We start from the raw sequence: 25,833 nt of genomic DNA, 5'->3' as shown, positions 1-25,833 counted from the left end.
CAAATGAAAAAACCAACTCAGGAAAAAGCCAACGTGGCTCAGTGTTTGAGCACTGGCTTCTTGCTTATGAGGTCTGGAGTTAAATAGTTGAATCCCCAGACCTGGCACCTCAAAAAAAAAAAAAAAAAAAAAAAGGAAAAGAAAAGACAAGAAAAAAAGAAATTCCCAATGATATTGAGAAAGCCTGGAAGAGGGTGCCCTTCACACATTTTGAGATAGTGTGGAAGAGTGTGCCTTGTCCTAGAGGCAGCAGCTCTGATAGAGACCATTCTCTCGCCAGCAAAGTGGCAGAGGGACACTGGATATTGGTGAATAGAGAAAATAACTAGGGAGATGAGGTTTTAAAAGAGACTGGAGGCTACTTAAGATGCATTAAATTTTAAATCCTGCTAGGAAAAGGTGATTCAATTCAGTTGTTGATCCACAAATAAAATTTATAAATGAAGTTCTTTTTTGTATTAAAAATGTTTCTCCCTTGAACAGACATATTATGTGAGGTCATTTTTCAGAGACAAACAAGGTCCTTGACCACATTTCAGTGCTACCTAACACATAAATTTGCTCTGATGCAAATGCGGTTCCTATAAAAACTCTGAGCAGAAATTCTTAAAGCAGGAAGGGGTTGGGGCAGATTTTCCTGATTCTGGTAAACCCCTTTCAAGAGAATACATCTTCAGTCTCCCTCAGAATCACTGCTACAATAAAAAAGCAGATATTTATGGACTTAATCACATCCCTCAGATATTAAGGAAGAGTATTGAGAACCACTGTTTTATAGATTGAAGAATCTAACCTATACATTATTATATATTCAGTGGTGCAAAATCACAACCCTCCTGTCCTGTTAATATGCACCCTTTCAGAATAATAATGTCCAATTTCCTGTCTTCATTCATTGATTTGCAAACCATTCATCCATTCACTGAATATTTACTGAGTACATTCTCTATGCCAGGCACTGATCAAAGTGTGAAGGGTGGAACAGAGAATGCGGCAGAAGCAGTCTCTTTCTGCTTGGAGCATACAGGGAAGCAGGGATGATAGAAACTAAATAAATGTTTACAATATTATATCATGAATGCCATATTGGGAAATATGCTAAAGAAGCACAAAGTAGGAGTTTATAACCTAACATAGTAGTGGGTTGAAGCTGTACGCACCCCAGAAAATAATCTTCTTAAAGATAATCCATTCCTGTGGGTGTAAACCTATTGTAAATAGGATTTTTTGATGAGGCCACTTCAGTTAAAGCATGGCCCAGGGTGGGTCTTAATCCTCCCCTTACTCCTCTTACTGGAGTCCTTTATAAACAGGATGAAGAGAAAGAGAAAAAGAGAGAGAGAGAGAGAGAGAACCAGCCATGGAGGCAAGCCGCTGATAGCAGTGAAACCTGGAAGAGAAGGGAGAGACCCGAAGATGTCTACATGTGTCTTGCCATGTCACAGAGGAGTCAGATATTGCCAGCAGTTGGTCTATGGGAAGAAACATAGCCTTGAAGATACCTCAATTTAGGCATTCTTTCAGCCTCAAAACTGTAAGCTAATTAATTCCCATTGTTAAGCTAACCCATTGCATGGTATCTGCGTTCAACAGCCTGTGATTTTGGAACTGGGAGTGGGATGCCGCTGTTGCAAATACCAAAATGAGGAAACAGCTTTTTAATTGAGTAATGGGTAGAGGCTGGAAGGATTGTGAGGCACTTGATAGAAAAGGCCTAGATTGCTTTGAAGAGACTGTTGGCAGACATATGGACATTAAATGTACTTCTGATGCGGCTTTAGGAAGAAATGATGTGTTATTGGAAACTGGAAGAAATATAACCCTTGTTTTAAAGTGGCAGAGAACTTGGCAAAATTAACTCCTGATGTCAGATGGACAGCAGAATTTAAAAGTGATAAGGTTGGATATTTAACTGAGGAGAATTCCAAGCTAAATGCAGAAAATTCTACCTGGTTCCCTCTTGCAGCCTATCATAAAATGTGAGAGGAAAATTATAAACTGAGAACTAAATTCCTGGGTACAAAGAAACCAGAAATTGATATGGTTTGGAAAATTCTGAGTTTCCGGAAAATGATTCACTAAAGAATAGTGCTCCGAGTAAGGGTTTAAATAAACGTGGAACCAGTTAGCTATTTCAGTGCAAGTCAGGATTAGAAATGCAGTTATTCAGAAGGAATTGTGGAAAGTTATTTTTTCTGATTGTTAGAAACCCTGTGTACTACATGTGACCTGACAAATTTTTTGTGAGATATGAATGAATGGAACCACTGTCAGCCTGGACTAAAAGAGAAAAGGCTCAGAGAGAAGGAAAATTACTTCAAAGGCAGAACCATGGAAGCTGAGGTCTAGACTGAAGACATCTTCTTGGACCAACAGAGCAAGCCCACCCATGTTTGTGGAAAGTGTGAGTCAGCACGAGCACCTGGAGAGGACAAGCCATCCACCCTATTGTTCAGGAAGCATGTTATCATCCCTGTTTTCTCAGATGCCTGAGGGATTGCAGAGAGTATGGCTGCCACAACAAAATTTGATGAGGTTGTAACCTATAATCTGGTTGCCACCCCAATACCTAACGAAAGTAGAATCTTGACCCCAGCATTTGGGGAGAGCAGCACCCCAGTATTCAGGAATGTCTCTCAGATCTTGAAATCTAATGGAGTATGTCCTGTGGAGTTTCAGAATAATTTGGGACTCATGACCCCTGTTTTCCTTATAATTTCTCCTTTTTGGTATGGAAATGTTTATCCTATGACTGTCTTTCCTTTGTATATTGGAAGCAGATAACTTGTTCACTAGGTTTCACAGGTCCACAGATGGAGGGGAACTGTGCCTAAGAACAGACTATACTTATAACTGATTTTAATGAGACTTTGTACTTAGTATTGCGACTGAAATAATTTAAGGTCTTTGGGATATTGTGATGGAATGAGTATATTTTCATATGGAACTAACATGTCTTTTGGGGGTCCAGAGTGTGGACTGAAACTGCATGTATCCCAGAAAATCATGTTCTTACAGCTAATCCATCTCTGTGCATGTAAACCCATTGTAAGTAGGACCTTTTGATAAGGTTACTTCAGTTAAGGCATGGCCCACAGTGGGTCTAATTCTTTTACTGGCATCCTATATAGATGGGATGGAGAGAGAGAGAGAGAGAGCAATGGAAGCAAGATGCTGAAAGCAACAAAACCCAGAAGAGAAGGGAGAGACCAGCAGATGTTGCCATGTGCCTGGCCATGTTGCAGAGGAGCCAATGATCACAAGCATCCAGTCTTAGGGATGAAAGCATTGCCTTGTAATGCCTTGATCTGGACATTTTTCTCAGCCTCAAAACTGTAAGCTAATAAATTCTCATTTTTAAGCCATTTCATGGTATCTGCTTTTACCAGCCTAGGAAACCAAAACATCTACTGAACAGAAAATGTTTCCCTGCAGAAGTGACAAAATCTAAGTGATAAATATTATTTGCTAGGTAAAGGTAAACAAAAGTGTGTTCCAGGCAGAAGTATGTTTTGCAAAAGTCTAAAGGTGAGAGATAATGTATTTTGTTCAATAACAAAAGGAAAGCAATATGGTTTGAGTGCAAGATACAATAAGGAGTGATAATAGAGGAGGTAGTAGGAGTTGGAAGTTCTCCTAAATTATCTTAAAGAGCTTGGATTTCATCTTCAGGAACACAGGAAGCCATTAAAGTGTTTTAAGAAAAGAAGTGACTTTGATCAGATTTGCATTTTTTGAAGATTTCCTGGGTGGTTGTTAATCTTAATAAGTCTTATTGTACAGATAAAGCGACAGAGCTACAAAACCCCAATTCACCTAGTGATTTGAGACTTCTAACCCAAGAAATGCAATCTACAAATTCTAAGACCAAATTATGGCAATAGTCACTAGTCACTTTGACTGTGTGTTAATTAAATGCATATATTGCCTTGGCTAGATTGCACTGTCCAGTTGTTTTGCTACACAAGCACTGGCCTGATTGTTACTGTGAGGGTAGCCTGCAGATTTAAATCATCAGTTCATTGCACCTATGGCTGATTAAATTTACAACCAACAAAGGGATAGTCTTCTGCAATGAGAAAAATCTCATCCAGTCAGCTGAAGGCCTTAAAAGGAGGACTGATGATTTCAGCAGTCAGAAAGAATTATTTCTATCTGTACTTCAGCTAGCAAGTTTCTCCTTGGGAATTCATGAAAACCTTCATCGGAGTTCCCAACTTGTGGTCTGTCCTAGGGAATTCAGACTTGCCAATCTCTATGTTCTGTTTTTCTGGGGAACCATGACTTATTCAGAAGATAAATATATATCCAGTGGGGGAAGTGAGGAGCCAATGACTTACAAACTCTTCAGAAAAAATTGAAATAATCATTGGATAATTACTATATTTGATGGCAGTACCTTCTTGTCTAGGAGATTTAGGCAAATCTCTGAGAGAGTGTTCTCGATCTCAGAAATAGTTTCAGGGTTTCAGAAAGTTTAAGAAAAGAAGTTTAATCTGAACCTGAAAATTGTCTTGAGCATCTGTCAGAGAGGCCACTGCGTGTCCTGGAAATTGGTGTCAAAAGGCAGCTGCCTGTTACAGAGGTAAAGCAGGAGAGCTGGGAAACCAGATTTGTGTCTTACTGCACAGAACTGGCCTCTGCCCAGCTCTGTGTACCTGCAGTCAGCCTCTTTGTGTTATACTGTGTGTTATACTGTGTGTATACTTTGTGTTATACTGTGGTCATGTTCATGGGGTTTGGCTAATTCTCCATTAGTTCAGTGAATGACATTTATTGAAGGTCTTGTCCAGGCTGGGCACTGGGTGAGGTATTCAGGACACAGTTATGAAAAAGACATAGTATCTGTCCACAGGGAGCTTTGGTTCTAGTAGAAAAAGCAGCAATAAACAGGAAAATATGAATAAGCAAGGTAAATGCCGATGACATTAAGTGCGAACAGGGGTATTAAAAGAGCATTATGATTGAGAGTAACCAGATGCCTTTTTACCCCCTCGGGCTGCTGTGAAAAAGTACCACAAAACCGTTGGCTTAAAATAGCAGAAATGTATTGTCTCACAATACAACAATTCTGGGGGCTAGGCGTCCCAATCAAGGTGTTGGCAGTGCCATGCACCCACTGAAGCAGGTAGGAGAGAATCCTTCCTTGCTTCTTCTTACCTTCTGATGGTTTGCTGGTGAGTTCCCTGGCTTGCAGCTGTAGCCCTCCAATCTCTGCCTCCCCATCAGATGGCATTCTCCTGTCTGTGCCTAAACTTCCCTCTTCTTATAAGGAAATCAGTCAGATTGGATCAGGGCCCTCATTAAGCCAGCTTGCTCTCATTTTAGTTAATCATGCCTTCAAGGACCATCTTTTCAAATGAGGTCATCTTCACAGGACCAGAGGTTAGGACCTGAACATATCATTTTGGAGGACACAACTCAACCCACAGCATCAGGAAAACCCAATTTAAGATAGGGTGGACAGAGAGGGCATTCCCAAGCTGATGCCTCAAGGCAGAGAAGAAGACTCCATGGGAGTCAGCATATTCCAGGCAGCGGTGACAAGAGGCCTACAACTGAATGAGCAAGAAATGTTCCTACTCTTTTAAGATAGCAGCAGGGAGATTTCCTCTCAGTGAGAATGTTAACTTGGCATAGTCTGCCTCTCAAGTCTACCAGAGTTTCAGTTTAGTGCTCTGATGCCCATACTTCAAGATCCTACTCAAATTCTACTTTTTCTGGGAGAGCAAAGGTCAGTCAGGCTCAGGGTTATCTTTCCTTTCTCAAAGCACCAATACTGAATAAATATTTGTATCTATAATATATTATGAGGATTTATAAAGATGGACACTTTTTTCCAGAAGATCTCTCTAATCTCTGGATGGCAAAAACAGTATAACAGGCCCTTATACAAGGTAGCGGTCAGACAAAGGTACTTCCATAAGGAGAGGAGGATATGTTTACCTGTCACTCATGGCACTTCCCTTTTCTCCCATGAGTAACAAATAAAGAACACATAAGTATTCTCTGTGTTGTTTTCCAAAGCACAGAAATTGTGTCTTATGCCACTGAATAACCCCCTCCCCACGGCTTATAACACAAAGGCACATAGTAGGGACACCAAAAATATACTTTGTCTGCTGCCAAATCTTTTAGGGTTTTCTTTCTAGGGAGAAAAATTTGTAGTGAAAGCCTGAAATATTTTCTAGAGAAAACTGTCATAAAAGAACCTCTCCATAGGTTCGTGTTCTTTTTCATGTCAGAGAAGGAAGAACCAAACTACTAATTCAGGACATAAAAGAAGGGAGGTGAGCTGGAGGAAGCAAACAGTCATTTCATCTCTCCTGGCACCCAGCTACAATGAGGGTGTCTTGCACATTCCGTTGTAATTCTGCAGGCCACAGGCAAATGCCTTTAGTTCACTAGGGGAAATGAAGGATATGTGACCCAGTTTGACTCTGACCCTCTCTGATTTTGATAGGAAAGGTAAGGCAGCCAGAGGGCCTCAGCTTTTCTCAGACAAAAGAATCCTCTCTTCAGTTGGCTGCAAGCACAAGGGAGCAATTCAGTTGCTTTAACAGCAAGCTTTTAGGAAGCATCTGTTAGGCTGTGTGAAGTATGAGCGCACTTGGCTAAGCCCTGGGCAATGTGCAGGTGGGAGGGAGAATGGGCAAAAGAAGCTAAAGCAAATCCTTTGCCACCAAGGAAGCAGCAGATTAATTGCAGGAGTAAGGAGACCCAGCAATTCAATAGCATTTTATAGGTCATGACACTCTTTCTCAGGACTTACCTCTCAGGGTTGCTATAGAAAACAAATGAGATAATGGATATTATCTCCAATTTACAGATGAAAAATTGGAAGGTCAGAGAAGTTGTGACTTAACCTAAGGACATTCAGTTCAATAAGAGGTGGACTTGGTATCGAAGCCTGGGGTTTATGCCCTAAGTTCCATGCTGCCAAATAATGTGATTATGAAAATAATCAAGCTGGATACAGGCACGTGCACACGGCAGTGTCAAGCACTGACGCTGGATATAGTGAAATCCAACAAGTAACAACATACATACCAGCCTAGTACTATAGGAGCCAGGGAATCCCTGGCCTATATGAGGACAAATATTACCAATTCATTTAATCGTTCAACATTAATTGAGCATTGAGTTTGAAACTGGAAATATAAAAATAAAGTCAAGGTATTTTGGGTATTTTCCATGCTTTGTGGTAGGTTCCAGAAATACAAATATGAACCTACTCCAAAAAGAATTATAAAACCTACTCTCAAAAACTTCCAGCTTAGTAATATAAATAGTACAGGGCAATGTGCAGTATAATAAAATCATTACACAGTTAAGTGCAGGGTGCTGTGGTATTGCGTGGGAAGGGTAACTAATTTATATTGGAAGAGTAATGGAAGGCATCCTGGAAGAGAAGGTAGGTAGATTAAGTCCCAAAAATGAGTAAAAAGGAGGTTAAAAAAGTAAAAAGAACAGGTTCATTGGAAGCTTCCAGTCCAAAGGAGTGACAGCAAGGAGATGAAAGTATATGGTTTATTTGAGGAAACAAAAAGTCATTTAGAAAGGAAGGAGAAGGAGATAGTAAAGATGTCACAGTTACATGGGTAGGGCAAGATGGGAAGTGATGAGATAAGAGATTAGATAAGTAGGATGAGGATGAGGTTGTCCTCTTCCTCTCCGGGCCTGGCCCGGCGAGGCCTGCAGGTTTGTTCTCTGGACATACCATTGCTTCCTACTTCCTGTTCAGCCACTTATGCCATCCACTCCACTCTGCTAGAGCAGGGGAGACAGAGAACGCATGGAGAGGGTCGGTAGGAGCCAGACCGGAGAGGGCGCACCGCTGTGGCCAAGGTTGCCTCGGCCGAGGAGTGCCCTGAGGCAGAGCAGAGCAGGTAAGGACATGCAGAGACTTTCACACACAGCGACCGCTCTGGAGACGCAGGCTCGTGGGGCAGGTCTGGTTTATTAAGGAAGTGCTACAGCTTATATGGGCAGGGAGAGGGGGTTGGTGCGGCGTGGCGAATCTTTATAGGCTGTGGCACGGTAGCGATGTTGATAGGCTGTTGGATTCTTTTTCCCAGGGGAAGAGGAAGACTTCAGTTTGGCGCGCCCGGGAAAGGCAGTGCGAGCCAACGCCATTTGGCGTTATCAGCCATTTTAGGAAGAGCTGTTGCTGCATGCTTACAGGATGAGATGTACCTATTATGAATATTTTGTCCAAATTTGGCCACTTGTTTTATCTGGTGAAGCCAACCAATTCAAACCACAGAGAAATTAACTTAACCAAAACCATTTTTATTGGATTTTTTACATGAAAAAATGCTAAAAATCATAAGAAATTATAACCACCCACAAACTCCACCACTTTCTACAAAAAACATGTGGTTTTATTAAACTGAATGTCCAATAAATGGATGCAACAGCTATAAACTTGCAAAGAGAGAAACAAAATCACAGTATACTAATTTTCAAAGGAACTATCCAAGATTTCAAGGAAAAAATTAAGGACTTACAAGAAACAGAATAAGAGAGAGAATAAGGATTTTGCCAGAAGATTGTTTCATTCATGCACTCAACAAAATATTTTTGAGCATTTATAATGTGTCAGGTATTGTTCTAATGACTTGGTACCCAACAGTGAATAAAGCAAACATGCCTGCCCTCTCATAGCTTCCATTTGAATGCACGGAGGTGAATTATAAGCCCAAACACAATAAAATGGTCAAATATATAGTAGGTTGGAAAGTGACAAGTATTATGGAAAAAATAGAGCAAATTAAGGGGAAAGGATTGGGGCAAATTAAAATAGAGTGGTCAGGGTAGGACTCACAAAAAGGGTGACCTTTGAGCAAAGAATGAAGAAAGTGAGGGAATTAACTTGGTAGGTACCTAAGGGAAATGCTTTTCTGGCAGAGGCAAGAAGCAGTGCCAAGGCCCTGAGGCAAAAGCTTGCCTGAAGTGTTCAAGGACTAGTAATGAGACCAGTGCAGCCAGAGCAGAGACAATGAGGGCAGAGTAGGAGACTGAGTGAGGAAGCAAGAACACTCCGTCCTAGTAACTCAGGGAGAAGGAGGTCTGGTGCCTGATTTATTTCAAGTCTGTGGCTTGTCCTCTGACCCTTGGTCTCTGCCCTCCACTCATGGAAGTCTAGAGTGCTACAGATCAATTGTTCTGAAGGTAGAGTCACAAGAGGGCTATTGAAGTGGAGCCTGTGCCTCCCACTCCCAGAATTTGGCCAAGAAGAGATGCGTGTGAACTGTAGACAGGGAGTTAGCATATAGTCATTTTATGTGGAGGGCTGAAGAGCTCTCAGAATGTCTTGGGTGTTCTGTCTGGTCAAGGGTACAAGAAAGGAGGATGATGCTGCCTCCAATAAAAGTAATTAGCTTTAAACACTTCTAGACCTGTAGAGCCCTAAGACTTCTCCGTTTGGTTTTTTCTCCGCTATCTCCATATGAGCTAAAAAACAGTTTGTGAATGTGGAAGGAGGTGAACAAGTAAAAAAAAAATAGAACAAGAGTCACAGCCTCTTCCCCTCCCCCACACCAATAATAGGGAGGGGTGGAAGATTTACTTCTAAGTCAAGGTTGGAATTTTGATTAATATCTTGGCATACACATTCTAATTACAGAATCAAGACTGTTGGCTATGAAAAATGACTGTAGATTTGTCTATTACCTGAACTGGGCAGAAAAACAAATGACAGGCCTCGTAGAGCTTTCATTCAAGGGCAGGAGCCTTGCATATCCAAAGTAGGCAGGAGAAAGGGGGTGTTGAGAAAGAGACAGAAAGAGTCAGGAAAAAATGTGGATGGATCATGGGAATTTTTCATGAAACCCAGAACTGGCCCTGGATAAAACTGTGTATTTGACTATTACTCCAATACATTTTTATTCCTTAGAATTCCCAAGAAAGCACATGTAGAACTCAATAAATATCAGTGGATAATACAATGATGGTCAAACTCTCCTCATGAGGGAAATGGAGGATAAGGTTACCCAATCTTGTTTCATTTTCATTTCTAGGGCCATAGGTAAATAGCTCTAAAGCTTTGCTTTACAAGACTGAGATTAGATATATATATATATATATAATAATATGTGTATATACTTCCCTATATAGTAATAATATAGCATCAATATACAGTATCCAACATCATTCTGGCTTTGAGATTTTCAGTGTTGGCATGAAAGGATTTTACAGTTTCTAAAACAAGAATTAATTCTCAAATGGAAATTTCTCTGCACCCTACCCTCATTTGAAGGAATGTGCTCAAACCGTAATTCTCCAGATGAAGGAAATGTTCCCAATCAACTATTTTTAATTGTTTGATTGGATTTTAATAATGGACGTAAATGTCACTGCTAATTGTGGTTACACAGCTGGAAATCTAATTCATTTTGCTGTGAAAACGCCTACAGAGTGAGCGGGAAACAAGCTGCAGGAGGGACCCCATGCAGCCAGGCGAGTTCTCAATGTAGCTTCGTTGCCAAGCATTTCCACAGCAAAGTGAGCTTCACCCACTTTCCTCTGTAGGCAGAGGCATCTGGGATTACCGTCCAGACTCTTCCCAAGCAAAGTAAACTCCAGGTCTCAAGGACTCTGGCCAGTTGGAGGACCTCTGGCCAGAGCTTCTGACTAGAGTTACATCATATAGTGGTGCTTATTGAGGTCCACCTGTGCTCTGTTGGTTGCTCTGCAGAATAAAAATGTATTGTGGCAATAGCCAGTGATACAATTTTATCTAGAACCAGTCCAGGGTGCTTCAACATTTTTCACATACATGAACTCTCCAGGACCTGACAGTTTCCTACCACTTCCCCAAAGTGTGTTCTTCCCTCCAAGCCTTTACCCAGATCTCTGTACTGTACATGGCCCACCAGGTGACCACACAGACCACTGGGGTCTGTGTGGTACTTGCTCAGGGTAGACTATGGGATCGTGTGTAGAAGCCCCGGCCCCAGGACCCACATCATACATCAGTTAACTGCACTCTGAAGTGGATTGGCACTTATTTTGGCAATAAGTATCAAGAGATTTTAAAATATTTATACTTTTTCACTCAGTAGTAGCATTTTCTGAGAAATTGTCCTAAGATTCCAAGAATATGCAGAAGAGGAGGGATGCACAGAGCTGCTTAATTACTACTTTTTCGTTAAAATAAAGGAAAACGTGGAGATAATTTAAATATACAACATAGGGTCGAGGTTAATAAACTATGTTTCATCAATTCTATAGACTTTAATAGAGCCATAAAATGGTTATAAAAATTTTCATTATGCTTTTATCTCTTAATATTTTGGTATAGTTCCTGCCCATCATTCCCCAGGATTTTTTTTCTTTTTACAATAAATATAATGCCGTTTTATTAACTGCCATAATTGTTTTCCTCACTTTTTTGTGTTTTCCTAATTTTTATGATCAATATGAATTTCTATAATGGAGGATTAGATAAGCCTTTTAAAAAGCTGGAACATGTAAAGGGCACCTTTGCACCACTCCAAAGTGCCCTGACTCCTTGGCTGAAAGAGAATGAGTTTGGTCAGATTTTCACCTTCTAGGAGACCCAAAATGGAGCTATCTCGGTTAATCTCTGTGTTTTTCAATGACTCCACTCATGCCTGTAATATATCTGGTAGTATATTAATTGCCTGCTGTGGCAGTGGGAAAGGTAAAGAATGAAAAAGCCCCCACTAGAAGGAACTCTGTGACTTAAAACCCATCCAAGGAGACACAAAGTATGAAGCAGAACAGAGAACCAGCTTTGGGACACATCAGGGATGGTGGACCCCTGGCAGCAGACTTCTCTGATTCATAACTTGGCCTCAGACAGTGTTTTGGGTGGGAAACCATTGGTGTCACATCGTTGTTCGCCATCCCTCTGCGAACCATCATAGTCTCTGTATCTGCCACAGCCTGGCTGATGCAGAGCTTGGTGATAAAAGCAAGTTCTGAATTACAGAAAAATATTTCTTGCTTCAACTTTTCTTCCCGCAAGAAAAAAAAAAGGAACCAACATTTAAAAATAAATAAATAAAGACAAATTAAAAAAAAAAAAGGAACCATTTCATTAAGAATTTGGAGAAAAGAGAAGTTAGCATGGATCAGTAAGAAAAATATCCAGTCATCTCATATGGTGACTCCTTCACCTGCACCTGCACCCTTGCTGCATTAGCCAGGGTTCTCCAGAGAACCAGAACTAATGGGATATATAGCTATATCCAAAAAGCAAACAAAGAGATGTATCATAAGGAATTGGCTCATGCTGCCATAAGAGCTGGCAAGTCCAAACTCCAAAGGCAGATGGCAAACTAGAAACTGTATAAACATGATGCTGATGTCCTAAGTCTGCCTTCCCCAGGGGAAGGTGGCTGGCTGGAAATTCTGGGAAGAACTAATGCTGAAGGTGAGTCTAAATTCCTCTTCTGACCTCTGAAATCCTCAGCTCTGGCTTTAAAGTCCTCCAATTGATTTGAAAAAGAGACTTCCCACATTGCTGAGGGCACTCTCCTTTGCTGACTGTCCAAATAATTAGCAATCAACTGATTATAGGTGCAAATCCCTTCTTGAAAAGCACACACAATATCAAGCAGGGCAGTGCTTGACTATTTAACTGACCTAGAGGAGTTGACACACGGATTAACCATCATACCCAGCCCCATGTTTCTTCTGTTCCAGCCACTCTGGCCTTCTGTCTCTCCCTGAACCCAGCTAGCTTAGTTTCCCCCCCAGTCCCTTGTACCTGTTGTTCCCTGCAGTTAGAAACCCTTCCCCAGAACTTCCTCTCACTGGGTCCCTATCATCAAAGTCTTGGTTCAAAAGACACATCCTCAGGAAGGCTCTTAGAACTATCTTTCAAAATACGCCTGGCTCCATATTTTATCACCACATTTTATTCTCTTCAAACCATTTGGTATCTTAAACTATCTGGTTTGTTTGCTTATTTGGTAAGCTCCATGAGGTCAGGGGCTTCTCTGTTCAGGTCAGGGAGTCTAGCCCTTAGGGCACTTCAAGTTATCTAAATGAGGAGTAAATTTCCGCAGCAGAAGGAGCTCCTGTCCTGAGGCCAGGCTTGGCGTCCTGGGTGTGTCCTTTAACCTCTCAGGCCCCAGTTTCTCCCAGTCTTAAACCCTTGCACTTTCTGAGAGGAGAGAGAGGCCCTTTTACTTCTTGAGAGCACTTTTCTTCTGTCTTTATGATTATAAGACTAATCGATTATGATACTTTATGCTACAGAGGCAGGCAAAGAACTAGGGGAGCCAATTGCAGTTTTGTTTTGTATCATTCAAATCCTGGAACAAATCTGCCTCTGTGACCACATTCATCAAAGAGAACAACAACTGAAAAAACCCCACCTATTTCATGAAAGTTAAACTGATCAAAAAGCAGTTGTAAAAATCAGAAAACACAAAGCACATGATACTTTATGGGAAGATGGCAAAGGGAAACAGCCCCCATTCTGACCCTCTGAAGCCTTTTCTTATCTGGAGTACTTTTCACTCAAGCCACACAGGGCGACTTTATTTTTAGTTCCGTTTCTAAGTAATCTTGGTGGAGTTATTTTTATCCCAAGCATCTGGCTGATGCTTAGACCTTCATCGATCTGCCCTATTGGATGGAAGGCCCTTGTGGGTGGTGGATGTTCATTCCCTCTTTTTCAGTGGTTCAACTTTCACTAAGAAGTTTGGGGAAGAGTCCTTGAACTTCCCTGGAGAAACCCATAAAGCATGCAACATGGATCTTTGCCCCCTACGGAGGATTCCAGTTCCCTGTGATTAAATGCACCCCTTGGTTTCTTCACAACCAACTCTCTGACTTGTTTGACATTGAGTATCCAGGGGTCCACATGTTATTCCATAGGCCCTTCTGGGGGTGGCTGTGCTGGTGTAAGTGATCCTGAAGAAGGGTGGAAAGGTTTGCGGGCAGGGCAAGATGTAGGAAAGCTTCTTCTCCACCTCTACGGAGACGCCTGAATCCTCCTGCCAAGTGCTCAAGACCCTCAGAGATTGGAGCGTGCTTCTGAAGAGAGTGGGGATTTGAGATTTAGTCATATTTGCCTTCATCTCCCAATCTGACACCTACTAGCCATGTGACTTTGAACAAGTTACTTATGTCTCAGCCTGGCTTTCTCGTAAAGGGGAACTCGCACTATTATTCATATAGTATTATTATGAGTTTAAATTTATATCAATTTTTTAGGGTAATTTCTGGGGCAAAGGAGGTGCTCATCATTTTAAAAGTTGACGATTCTGAGGTTTATGCTTGAGAGACTGGGAGACTAAAGATCCCTACCATTTTAACTCAAGACTCCTGGAGAAGTAACAGGTTTTTCTCAAGATAGAATTTCAGGCCCCTATAGAGGCTGGTAGGAAGATGCATATAAGAAAGTTTATTTTACCTGGAATCCAAGGATCAACTAAAACTCGCTTTATCTGAATTTAAAGCCATAATGTTTCTCCAAAACAGTCACTTTATCCTTTTACTCCCTCTTCACCTCATCTTCTTTCTTACCATCCCTTTTTTTGCAATATAATCTTTCGTCTCCCAGTCTCTCAAGCGTAAACCTCAGAATCATCAACTTAGAAACTCTCTCAACTTTTCAGTTAGTCAATCCTGTTACACAGTCACTTTTTCCTTTATGTGGTCCCTTTCCCATTTCCAAAGCCACTTTTAAGGCCCATGAAAATCCCTGGCTAAGGATTCGGTTCCAAAAAGGCTTTGCAAGGCTTAAGCATTACCATTCATAGAGGGCTCATCAGTACAAGCGCAGGAGTGGTGATAAAAATTCTGGGAGGACAGAGGATTAGCAGAAGAGAAACAATAAAAGAAATTGAAAAAAAAAAACACAATGGAAGGCAGGGGGTATAAGGTAGAAAGATGAGGCTGGAAGGAACGAAAGAAGTTGCAATGAAATCACTTTTATGTCTTTAAATAATTTCCTGAAATTCTATTCTGGCCCTCCAAAAACAATACGTCCTCAGATTTAACTGTAAAACCTGACTGGTAGTATATACTGAAAGATGTAATTGGTCTAATTCAGTGGAACAATAGTTTACACATTAGGGAAAACCAAACTACATTTTACAAGGCAAAGAATTAAAATAAGAAAAGACCAAGATTTCTCTTTTTTAAATGGTAGTTTTAGAATTGAGGATACCAAAATTATACCTTGATGCTTTTTTTCTCCCTATCAGAAAATGGCAACTAATTTCCCTCAGATTACTTTTTTTCTTAATAACAGGCTTTCATACAGGTAGGTATAAGATATTCGCTACTCCTATTCAGTAAGAATAAGGAAAAAGTAAATGGCATTCTCAAAGGTGAAATACAACCTTTGGGATTGCCTTAATTGGAGGCTTTGGGTTAAGCTGTGCCCTTGCCACATGTCCTGCTCCTCTCACACACTTTCCAACTCATCCTTCAACACCTGACACAAACATCAACTTTTTGATGAAGTTTTCCCCTAGCAAAGTTTGTTACTTGTCACTCTATTTTACACTGTAATTTCTACTTACTAAGAAAGAGGCCCAGGCCTGCATCTGTCTCCTCAACTAATGCCGTTACGGGAAACTGGGAGAGAATGCTGCCTTAACTTTCAGCAAAGGCAAGAAAGAATTTAGATTTTCTAATTCATCTGAAGCTGACATCCTCCAGAGTCAAATATATTCTTTGGGAAGGGTTTCTAAACTGAAATGAGTGCCTTTTTAAAGAATTAATCCCTTGTGGCTGTAAGAAAACTAAGGTTAGGTTAGACAATAATTTAAGACAATTAAGGGAAAACTGACTACCCGAATTGTACCTTGATGCTTTTTCCCCCTTTATATCATGATAATTTTTTCCTCCAAAATAGTAATGTTTCATATTCATGCTTAGTTATTTTAATAGATTGCAATATCATTCAGGTGCCCAGCTGGAAACAGAAGGCACATTCAAATGGAATTCTAGAGAATTTAATGTAGGGACGATGCACAGAAGTGTGGGCAGGACTAAGTGAATCCTCAAGTATGTAGATGTACCCAGTGACTAGCAATGTGGGAAAGGGTTACCATTCCTTGGTCCAAAGGGGGCAAGGCGAGGAGTAATGTATTCTGGTACAAACTGGAGCTAAGGAAGAGGAGCCCCAAACTGGAGCCGAAGTCATAGAGGGATAGGCCACTACCAGACTGAGGAGCTAAAGGTGGAAGGAACAGGAGAGAAAACACCCCATCCTCTCTCTCCCCTAACATTGCATCTGAACCAAATGGTAGAGTACAAGGCAAGCAACCTTGTGTTGCATTGTTAAAATTCAGCATTCCCCCTTAACCTCCCCTATCCACACACATACATACAGAGCATGACAGAGAAGGTTAAAAAAGAAAAGGATAAGTGTAGCGGAGATGAAGAATAATCAGAACTTCTTTTAGAAAGCATAGCCTATAGGTAAGGCTGTGGATATACCTTCTATTTCAACTCTCAATCTGCCACTCTTATCAGAAACCTAGTCATTCAGATTAAAGGAAAAAGCCAAATGCACCATTATTGTTCACTTAATTGGAAGTAACATCTTGTAGCAGTTTGATATGGTTATGAGTTCCAAAAATAGAATTAGATTATGTTTATAATCTGGTCTGTACCTGGGCATGATTAAGTTATGATTAGGGCTTTGATTGGGTAACGTCATTAGAGCATTGAGTCCCAACCCCTTGGTGGATGGGGACTCACAGATAAAAGGCATGGAAAAGGACAGAGTTGAGGGCTTTTAATATTGGAGTTTTGATGATGGAGTTTGATGCTGAAGCTGGAGCCCCAGGGAGAGAGAGACGGAGTTGTTTGCCTGATAGTCTACAGCTGACCTTGTGGAGAAAACATAGGCGCTGAGCCCGGAGGAACTGAGGAAACCTGAACCCTCGCAGACGTTGGCAGCCTCTTGCTCCAACACGTGAAAATAGACTTTGGTGAGAGAAGTAATTTATGCTTTATGGCCTGGTATCTGTAAGCTCTTACCCCAAATAAATACCCTTCATAAAAACCAACCAATTTCTGGTATTTTGTATCAGCATCCCTTTGACTGATTAATACAGAATTTGGTACCGAGAATTGGGGAAGGGCTGTTGCAATTACCAAAATGATGGAATGGTTTATAAATGGGTAAGGGGTATTTTTTGGAGGAATTGTGAGATGTTTGGAAGAAAAGACCTACAGTGCTTTGAAGAGACTGTTGATAGCAATATGGATGCTAAAGAGACTTTTTATGATGCCTGAGAAGTAAATGATGAAACTATTATTGGAAACTGGAGGAAAGGCAATCCATGTTTTAAAGTTGCAGAGAACTTAGCATGATTAACTCCTGGTGTTTTATGGAAGTCAGAATTTGAAAATGGTGAGCCTGGGCATTTAGCTGAAGAAATTTCCAAAGTAAGCCCAGAGAATGTGGCTTGGCTTCTCCTTGAAACTTATAGCAAAATGCTAGATGAAGACTGAACTGTTGGGTACAAAGAAACAGAAACTGAGTCTGGAAATTCCAAACCTCTGGAAATCAAGCTCACTGATGAAAGCGCCCCATTGGAGGACTTAACTAAACTTGGAACTAGTAAATCAGGATGGAAGGTGCAGTTATCTCAGAAAGACTTGTGGAAAGTCTGACTGTCTGATGGCTTGGACCCCTGCTTCTTGCATGCTAAACCAACAAGGTTTTTGAGAGAACTGTATGAACAAAACCACTGTCAGCTTGGACTAAAAGGGACATGGGAAGGAGAGATTGAAGGAGAAACAGCTTTTAGAAGAAAGTCATGGAAGCTGAGATCTGGACTTTGGACATCACCTTGGTCCAAGAGAGGAACCCCACCCATGTGTACAGAGAGGGTGAGTTTGCCCTAGCATTTGAAGAGGGTGAATGTTTCTGTCTGATGTTCTGGGAGAGTTTTGCTGCCCCAGGGTACAGAGAGGGTAGAGAGCATCCCCCGAGGATTAGGGTGGTTAAGGTCAGCACCCCACAGGTCTGAGAGGGGTGAACCTGTCCCCCAAAGGTTGGGGAAGGCCAGGTGGTCAACTCATTGCTCTGAGAGGGTTAAGCCTGTATGCCAAAGTTTAGGGAAGGCCAGGTGGTAAACTCATTGCTTGCTCTGAGAGGGTTGAGCCCATTTGCCAAAGGTTAGGGGGGATGTTGTCTTCACATCACTATACTAGGGGGCTTAAGACTCTAACTCAAAGATTGGGTAAGGTGTGGCAATCACCCCAACACTCTCCAAGAGTGAGGTCTGGAGCTTGGTCAACACATAGACACTTAACGAGGGTGGAACCAAGAAAATGGCCATTGGGCAAGCATGTGGAAAGGGTGGCATATTAGTCAGCCAAAGGGTGCTGATGCAAAATACCAGAAATTGGTTGTGTTTTATAAAGGGTATTTATTTGGGGTAGGAGCTTACAGATGCTAGGCCATATGGCATAAGTTACTTCCCTCACCAAAGTCTATTTTCACGTGTTGGAGCAAGATGGCTGCTGATGGCTGTGAGGTTCAGGCTTCCTGGGTTCATCCCTTCCAGGGTCTTGCTTCTCTCTGGGTTCAAGTTTCCTTTCTTCCTGGGGCCTGCTTCTCTTTCCTCTGTGCGCTTACTTCCTGGGCCTCCACCTTAAGATTTCAGCATCAAACTCCAACATTAAGAACCCTCACATCAAAAGCTCCAACTCTGTCCTTTGCCATGCCTTTTATCTGTGAGTCCCCAACCACCGAGGGGTGGGGACTCAATGTCCTAATGATGGGAGCCCAATCAAAGTCCTAATCATAATTCAATCATGCCCAGTAATAGACCAGATTATAAACATAATCCAATATCTATTTTTGGAATTCTTAACTATATCAAACTGCAGCAGGTAGGTTCCCATAAGGTCCCAAGGAGAAGAAACCATCATCTTAAGAATGATTCTCAGACTTTGAAATCGAATAGAGGATGCCCTGCAGGTTTACTGAACTGTAGAAAACACATGACTCATGTTTCCCTCCCAATTTCTCCTTATTGTAATGAAAATGTCTATCCTTTGTCTGTCCATTTGTGTATTGGAAACAGATAAATTGTTTTGTAAGTTTCAGAGGTCTATAGCAGACAGGACTTTGCCCCAAACAAACTGTATTTCTTTAAATTGATTGTAATGTGATTTAGTACTTGCATTGTTACTGATTTAAAGTTTTTTGAATATTGTAATGTCTTTTTAGAATTCAGAGGGTGGAGTGTAACAGTTTGATACAAAGCATGGAAAAGGACCGAATTGAGGGCTTTCAATTTTGGAGTTTTCATATTGGAGTTTGACGCTGAAGCTGGAGCCCCAAGGAGAGAGAGAGAGAGAGAGCTGTTCACGTGATAGTCTGCAGCTGACCTTGTGGAGAAAGGCAAAACCTAGAGAGCCTCATAGTCTACAGCTGACCTTGTGGAGAAAACAGAGGAACATAGGCTGAACCCTCACAGATGTTGCAGCCATCTTGCTCCAACACATGAAAATAGACTTTGTTGAGGGAAGTAACTTAATGCTTTATGGCCTGGTGTCTGTAAACTCCTACCCCAAATAAATACCCTTTATAAAAACCAATCAATTTCTGGTATTTTGCATCAGTACTCCTTTGGCTGACTAATACACACCATACCATGCACATAGAGGAAGCATTGACTTTTCAGTTAGACACCTACCAGAGAACACAAACCATGACAATATATATAGAAAGAAAGAGACAAAATGAGAGGAAGAGAGAAGTATAGGGGGTCAAAGTAGAGTATAATCAACAATTTTCTTAGGTCTGAACCTCCTTGCTTTAGTTTATCAAAGCCCTGAGTTAGCACCGGGTCAGTATTTCAATACCCTCTAATGTGGAAAAATAAGTTGCATTTGGTTAAAGCTATTTAAAAGAAGCAGATAAGTTTTGCCAATCAATGCTTAAATAAATTCAGAAATTTTGATTGTTTCCCCTGCAAGAATTATAGTCCCGAAATGCTTAGGTTCAATTCCTACCCTGAAACCTAACTGCACGATCCTGTGTGTTTCACAGACTCTCTCAATGGGAGATTAACTGCATCTTAAAATGAATCTTTTTTTTTTAGATTTATTTTATTTATTTGTTTCTCTTCCCTCTAATTGTTTGTGCTCACTATGTGTTCTCTGAGTCTGTTTGTTGTTGTGCTCTCTGTGTATGCTCATCTTCTTTTTAGGAGGCACTGGGAACAGAACCTGGTACCTCCCATGTGGAGGAGATACCCAATCACTTGAGCCATACCATCTCCCTGCTTGTTTTGTCTCTCATTTTGTGTCCTCATTGTGTTTCCTTGTTGCATCATCTTGTTGTGCCATCTCATTATGTCAGCTCTTTGCATCAGATCACTGTACCAGCCTGTTGCATCAGCTCACTTTCTTGCTGGTCTTCTTTAGGAGGCACTGAGAACTGAACCTGGCACCTCCCATGTGGTAGGTTGGCACCCAACTGCTTGAGCCACATCCTCTTCCCTAATGTGAATCTTTATACAGTCTTCTTTCATCATATATAATTAGTGTTTTGTTGTCCATCTTCCCCCAGTAGAAAGTTAGCTCCATTAGGGCAATGATTTTTGTATTTTTTGTTCCCTGCTCTATTTCTATACTTAGAATAGTGCCTAGCACATAGGAAGAGTTAAAAAATATTCATTCAGTGAACAAATTAATGAATATGCAATCAGTGAGGAGTTCTAGGTCTAAATAAGACATATCATTGATAGTATGTGCAGTCTTTAACCCATTTCCCATGCCCCTGACATCACCAGAATCCCATGTTTGATCAATGTTACCAGAAACCACTCTCCTCTTTTTTTTTTTTTAAGATTTATTTATTTATTTATTTATCTCTCCTTCCCCACCCTCACCACCCCGGTTGTCTGTTCTCTGTGTCTATTTGCTGCATGTTCTTTTGTCCACTTCTGTAGTTGTCAGTGGCACAGGAACCTGTGTTTCTTTCTGTTGCGTCATCTTGTTGTGTCAGCTCTCTGTGTGCAGCACCATTCTGGGGCAGGCTGCACTTTCTTTCGTGCTGGGCGGTTCTCCTTACCGGGTGCGCTCCTTGCGCCCACTCTCCTCTTTACCTATGTTTGACCTTAGTTCTTCATCACACACAAAAAGCACTTAAAAAACCAATAGCATCAGGCAATACTAACTTTCCATGACTGGAATTTGTTGTCCCAAGGAAACCGAGGAAAGATGCAATTCTCTTTACTTCTTTCTATCCCCATACCTTAGATTTAATAAAGATGATGTTGAAATAGAAAACATTTACTTAGCAAGAATTGAGCATTTATTTTGTGCAAAGCTCTGTGCTCCCTGCTAGGCCTAGCTGGAGAGAAAAGGCACAAACATAATTCTAACACAATAGTAGACTGTAATAGTCATAGGGATTATAATAGATGTACAAACAAATTTCTGCAAGGACTATTCTAATCTCTCATCACCCCACTTGGACACAACTAGGTAGTTTTTTTGTCTTCCTGCTTCTAATTTGTCTAATATATTTCACATCAATACATCAACAAGAAGATACCAAAATATACCAATATGTTCCTTTGCAAATGTAATTATGTAATCGTCTGGCAAACAAATAAACTCTTGACTAATGCAAAGCTTTTTTTTCAAAATGTTTTGCTCTTTTTCTGCCTAGAGCAGGCTTACAAATAAATATTGAGTGTGCCAGGAAGTTGCTCAATTATTCATGTACTAAACTTTTTAAGCATAGCTGGGAAAGACAATCTCCTTGAATTTACCTACTTGCCTGAAAGCCGTGTATTATTCATTGGCAAGGAAGAGGGTTTTCCATATTCATTCTATATACCTGTCAGTTGTTCATCTTCAGGTGAAGTATCTCAAAATGAATTTTAAACTACTGAACTTCACCCCCGTTAGTATCTGTCTTCCTTAAGCAGAAATTCAAAGGGTTACCCCAACAACTAATGGAGTAGGAGTCAGGTAGACATTATAAGCATTCAGGAACATGCATCCATTGATTGTTCACTCCTCAAATCATAAAGTATGAAGAACGATGGAAAACAGTAAGGTAGGCAAAACTTGGAGGTAACTATTTCTTGTTGAAGCATGTTTTAACTACATGACCTTGGCAATGAACCCCTTTAAGACTCAATTTTCTTGTCTTGCAACTAAAACTTTAGAAACATAATATTTGCTCTGCCTGCCTCACAAGGGTAAGATTATGTATTTTTAAATTTTGTATGCATTTAAGGGATGATTTTATGGAAACACGTACTTATGGAAATATCGACTTTTACATACATCTCCCAGAGAACAAAACAATAAACACCCCTGAGCTAGTTTTCAAGTGCTACCATTCTTATTCTCAGCTGCAGAGCTTTCAGGGCCTTTCCTTCATCTAACCATTTCACAAATATTTTTTTGAACCCTCTATGTGGCAGCACTGTCAAAGATACTGGGAATACAAAGATATTTCCTGCCCTCAGTGACCTCACAGAACTTTGTGTGAGCTGGAAAAGTAAGAATGGAGGGTGATAAGATGATAAAGTATGAGCTATTCAAACATTCAAGGCCAAATAAATGAAGATATGCAATGGAATAGAGAGTAGAGTGGAGTCAGGAAGTACCAGTTGCATTTAGCTGTGTTTCAGGGTTAATTGATTAGATGAATGATTTGCATGGCTGATGGTAGAGAATATGAGGAGCACTTTGAATTTAAAGAAAAAATATTGATTTCATGTTGGTAATTGTTGATGGAAACCCATGAATTTTATTGAGTATATGACCATGATGTTCTTAACCAGAGAACACAACTCTGAAGAACCAGGAAAGGAAGGGAAATTTGTAGAGTAGATTGATCAAGAGCTACTGCGTAGATAAATATAATTCCTCTCCCAAGAAGCTTACAATCTTACATTCCAGTGGTCCTAAGGCTATCAGGGGAGAATCTGGAAGAATCAACATAAACCTGCCACTCCATAATACTGCTGTCCATCTAGTGGGTCAGCAGGAGGGTCTCCTCTCTAGCCATGAAGACAGTTATTTAGTACATAAATCAAGTGCACAAGTTCTACAGTTGTTTTGTATTTTCACTTCAGACAACTATTTTTTACTATTTGAACTTGAGACATTTACTATTTGTTACTTGAGACATTACACAAATTTTTAAGAACTTTCACACACGAAATTTATTTTACCTTATAGGGTTCAAAATTTTAAACAATAAGAAACTTGTAATTCTCACTTGAAATATTTTTCCTCTCAAAAATTTATAACAATAACTATGGTCCAGCACTGAGTAGAACAAAATGTTATATCTGTGAGTGAAATTACACATGGGAAGTTGAGGCTCAGAAGAAATCATTAAGGACAACAGATAACAGCAAGACTAATGTGAAAACTCAGGTTTTATGTTTACAAATGTAGTGCCTCAACAAAGGTCAAATGTTATATTGAATCATTCATTTGACAAACCTTGTTGAATGTTAGATACAGACAAGTTGCTAAGAAAAAAAGATAAGAGGCAGTAGCCCCTATCTTCATAGAAATGACTTGACTAAATCATCAAATGTTGGTAATTTTCTGGTAAACCAGCCAAATATTAGCTTCACGAGGCAGACTTCCTTCTAAACCTACCTGACAGGTGGTCATCTAATCTCTGTTTAAACTCTTATACAGATCAGAGCACTCACACATCTCAGGTGGCCTATTTCATTGTATCAGGTCACTTAAAGAAAGCCTTTATTTCTTTTATCTTTTTCTCTCTCCTCACATTTCCCACTCATGACCCAATTACTGACAGCCTCCATTGTCTTTTCCTGTCTTTCTGTTAATAGTACAGTAATCTCTAATTCTAGGCTACCCTAGCAGTTCTCACTGGAAGACATTCTAACCTGGTGTGGTAGTCTGATAGGTAGACAATGCTGTCTCCTGGTGGCCAATTAGAGGCTCTAGAGAGGGGCAGACCTGCCAGTACCACCTTCTCTGTATCAATTCAGAGAAGGAAAAGAAGAACTGTTACCCTCAGTTCTCTAGCAAATAAAGTGGAGAGAAGAACAGGATTGTGAGCATAAATGAGATATCTGCAGCATTTGGCTCCAGGTATACAGCATCCTCACTCTCATTTTTATCTATACTTGGTAGCACTGCTGTGCCTCATCCCCAGTTATGGATCTTGGTCTCTCGTCTCTCCCCTATCTGAAAAACCTTCTCTCATTAAGGGTCAGAAGCACTTATCTATGGCTTTCTATTGAAGGCATGCAGTGGTTTAGACAAGGAGAGCTCTGTAATAGTTATTTTTTTTATAGTATTGTACAAATAGGAGGAAAATTAATGAAAAGGGAGTTTCAATCTTTACTAGAAGCTATCAAAAGTTAGTAAAGTTAATCTAATTTCTACTCCCTAGCAAAACTTCTCACATCTCTCATTTTCTCCAAAAGATTTTCTCTTGCTGTCCCTTGGTATTATTATCACTCCAATCCCATGTTTTAAAACAAAGCAATACCCTCCTCCCATTTTATTCATTTTACGTCAATCTCTTCACCTTTATCTGCCCCTGCCCTTTCACTCGGTTCTTTATTTTGGATGTATCCCTTTTCTGTACATCCTTTCTTTCTTTTTTCAGCTCCAGTCCTGTCATTTTCTTGTTCATCTGTGCTCACAAATGCCCAAAGAACCCACCAGAACTTGGAAGGATGCTCTTTGCAGTGTGGGGAAAGAAGGAGTTCACCTTTGTCAGACTCCTTTAATGGAACAGTGATCTGCAAGTCAAGACTGGTATGTTTCATTAAGGTATTTATTTGCATCACAAGCACTGCAGCATGACATGTGCACATTCTGTTGCCCCTTCTAGCCTCATAACCACAGGTATATACTGTGAAACTATCCCCAAACATTACAAATAGACTTGAAACCACTTTACAAGGATGGCTATTTACTGGCTAAAAGGAAAACCACAGAACTTTCTAAAGGTGATTAGATTCTGACTCTGAGTTGATAGTATTCCTCATGTTCTCCTTTGTGGATCTGTGGAGGCCAAGTCAGAGATGGAGTTTTGGCTTGAATCTATATCACAGTGTGTCCAGTGGAGCCATGAACATATTTTGTGTTTATTTACCCAGGCCTAGAATCTATATTGAGAATAGGTATGCTTAGTAACTGACAGAATTCCCATACTAATCCCCACATCTGTGGAGTGAGAAACATTATGGTAGGGAAAACCAAGAGTATGCCCCTGAATTGCTCCCACTCTGCCAAAATAGTCAACCAAAGTAATACCAAATACTTAGGAGAACTCTTAGGAGAACTTCTAAGTTCTTTCTACTAAAGAGAACAGGGGTATAAATTACTACATATCCCCATCTACCCTACCTGTCTGCATGGTGCAAAATCCAGGTGAGTCTTGGAGAATTAATGTGCATTAATGCCCACTTAAACAGGTGATGACATCAACTGTAGCTGTATTAGATGTGGTATCTTTCCTGAAACAAATCAACAGTTCCCAACACTTAGTATGCAGCTCTTGACCTAGCATATAATTGCATCCCATTTCTATCATTAAAGATGATCAGAAACAATGTGCATTCACATGGCAAGAAGAGCAGTACACCTTCACAGTCCTATCTCAGGGCTGTGTCAACTCTCCTGGTTTCTGTCATAATATGGGCCAGAAGGAACTCAAATGGCAATATTCAGTTATTAATATCACATGACGTTGATGGCATTTTGCTAATTGGACCTGGTAAGCAGGATGTAGAAAGTGTAAAAGAAGGTGAGTGATAAACCCCACAAAAGTTTGGAGACCTACCACATTGTTAATCCAGTCACCTGATAGAATACATTGTTGCACCTTGTAGCACCCATTTCAAA

The sequence above is a fragment of the Dasypus novemcinctus genome, chromosome 5, assembly GCF_030445035.2.
Source record: "Dasypus novemcinctus isolate mDasNov1 chromosome 5, mDasNov1.1.hap2, whole genome shotgun sequence".
Taxonomy (NCBI): domain Eukaryota; kingdom Metazoa; phylum Chordata; class Mammalia; order Cingulata; family Dasypodidae; genus Dasypus; species Dasypus novemcinctus.
The sequence above is the reverse complement of the archived record's forward strand: the minus strand, read 5'-3'. Positions refer to the sequence as shown.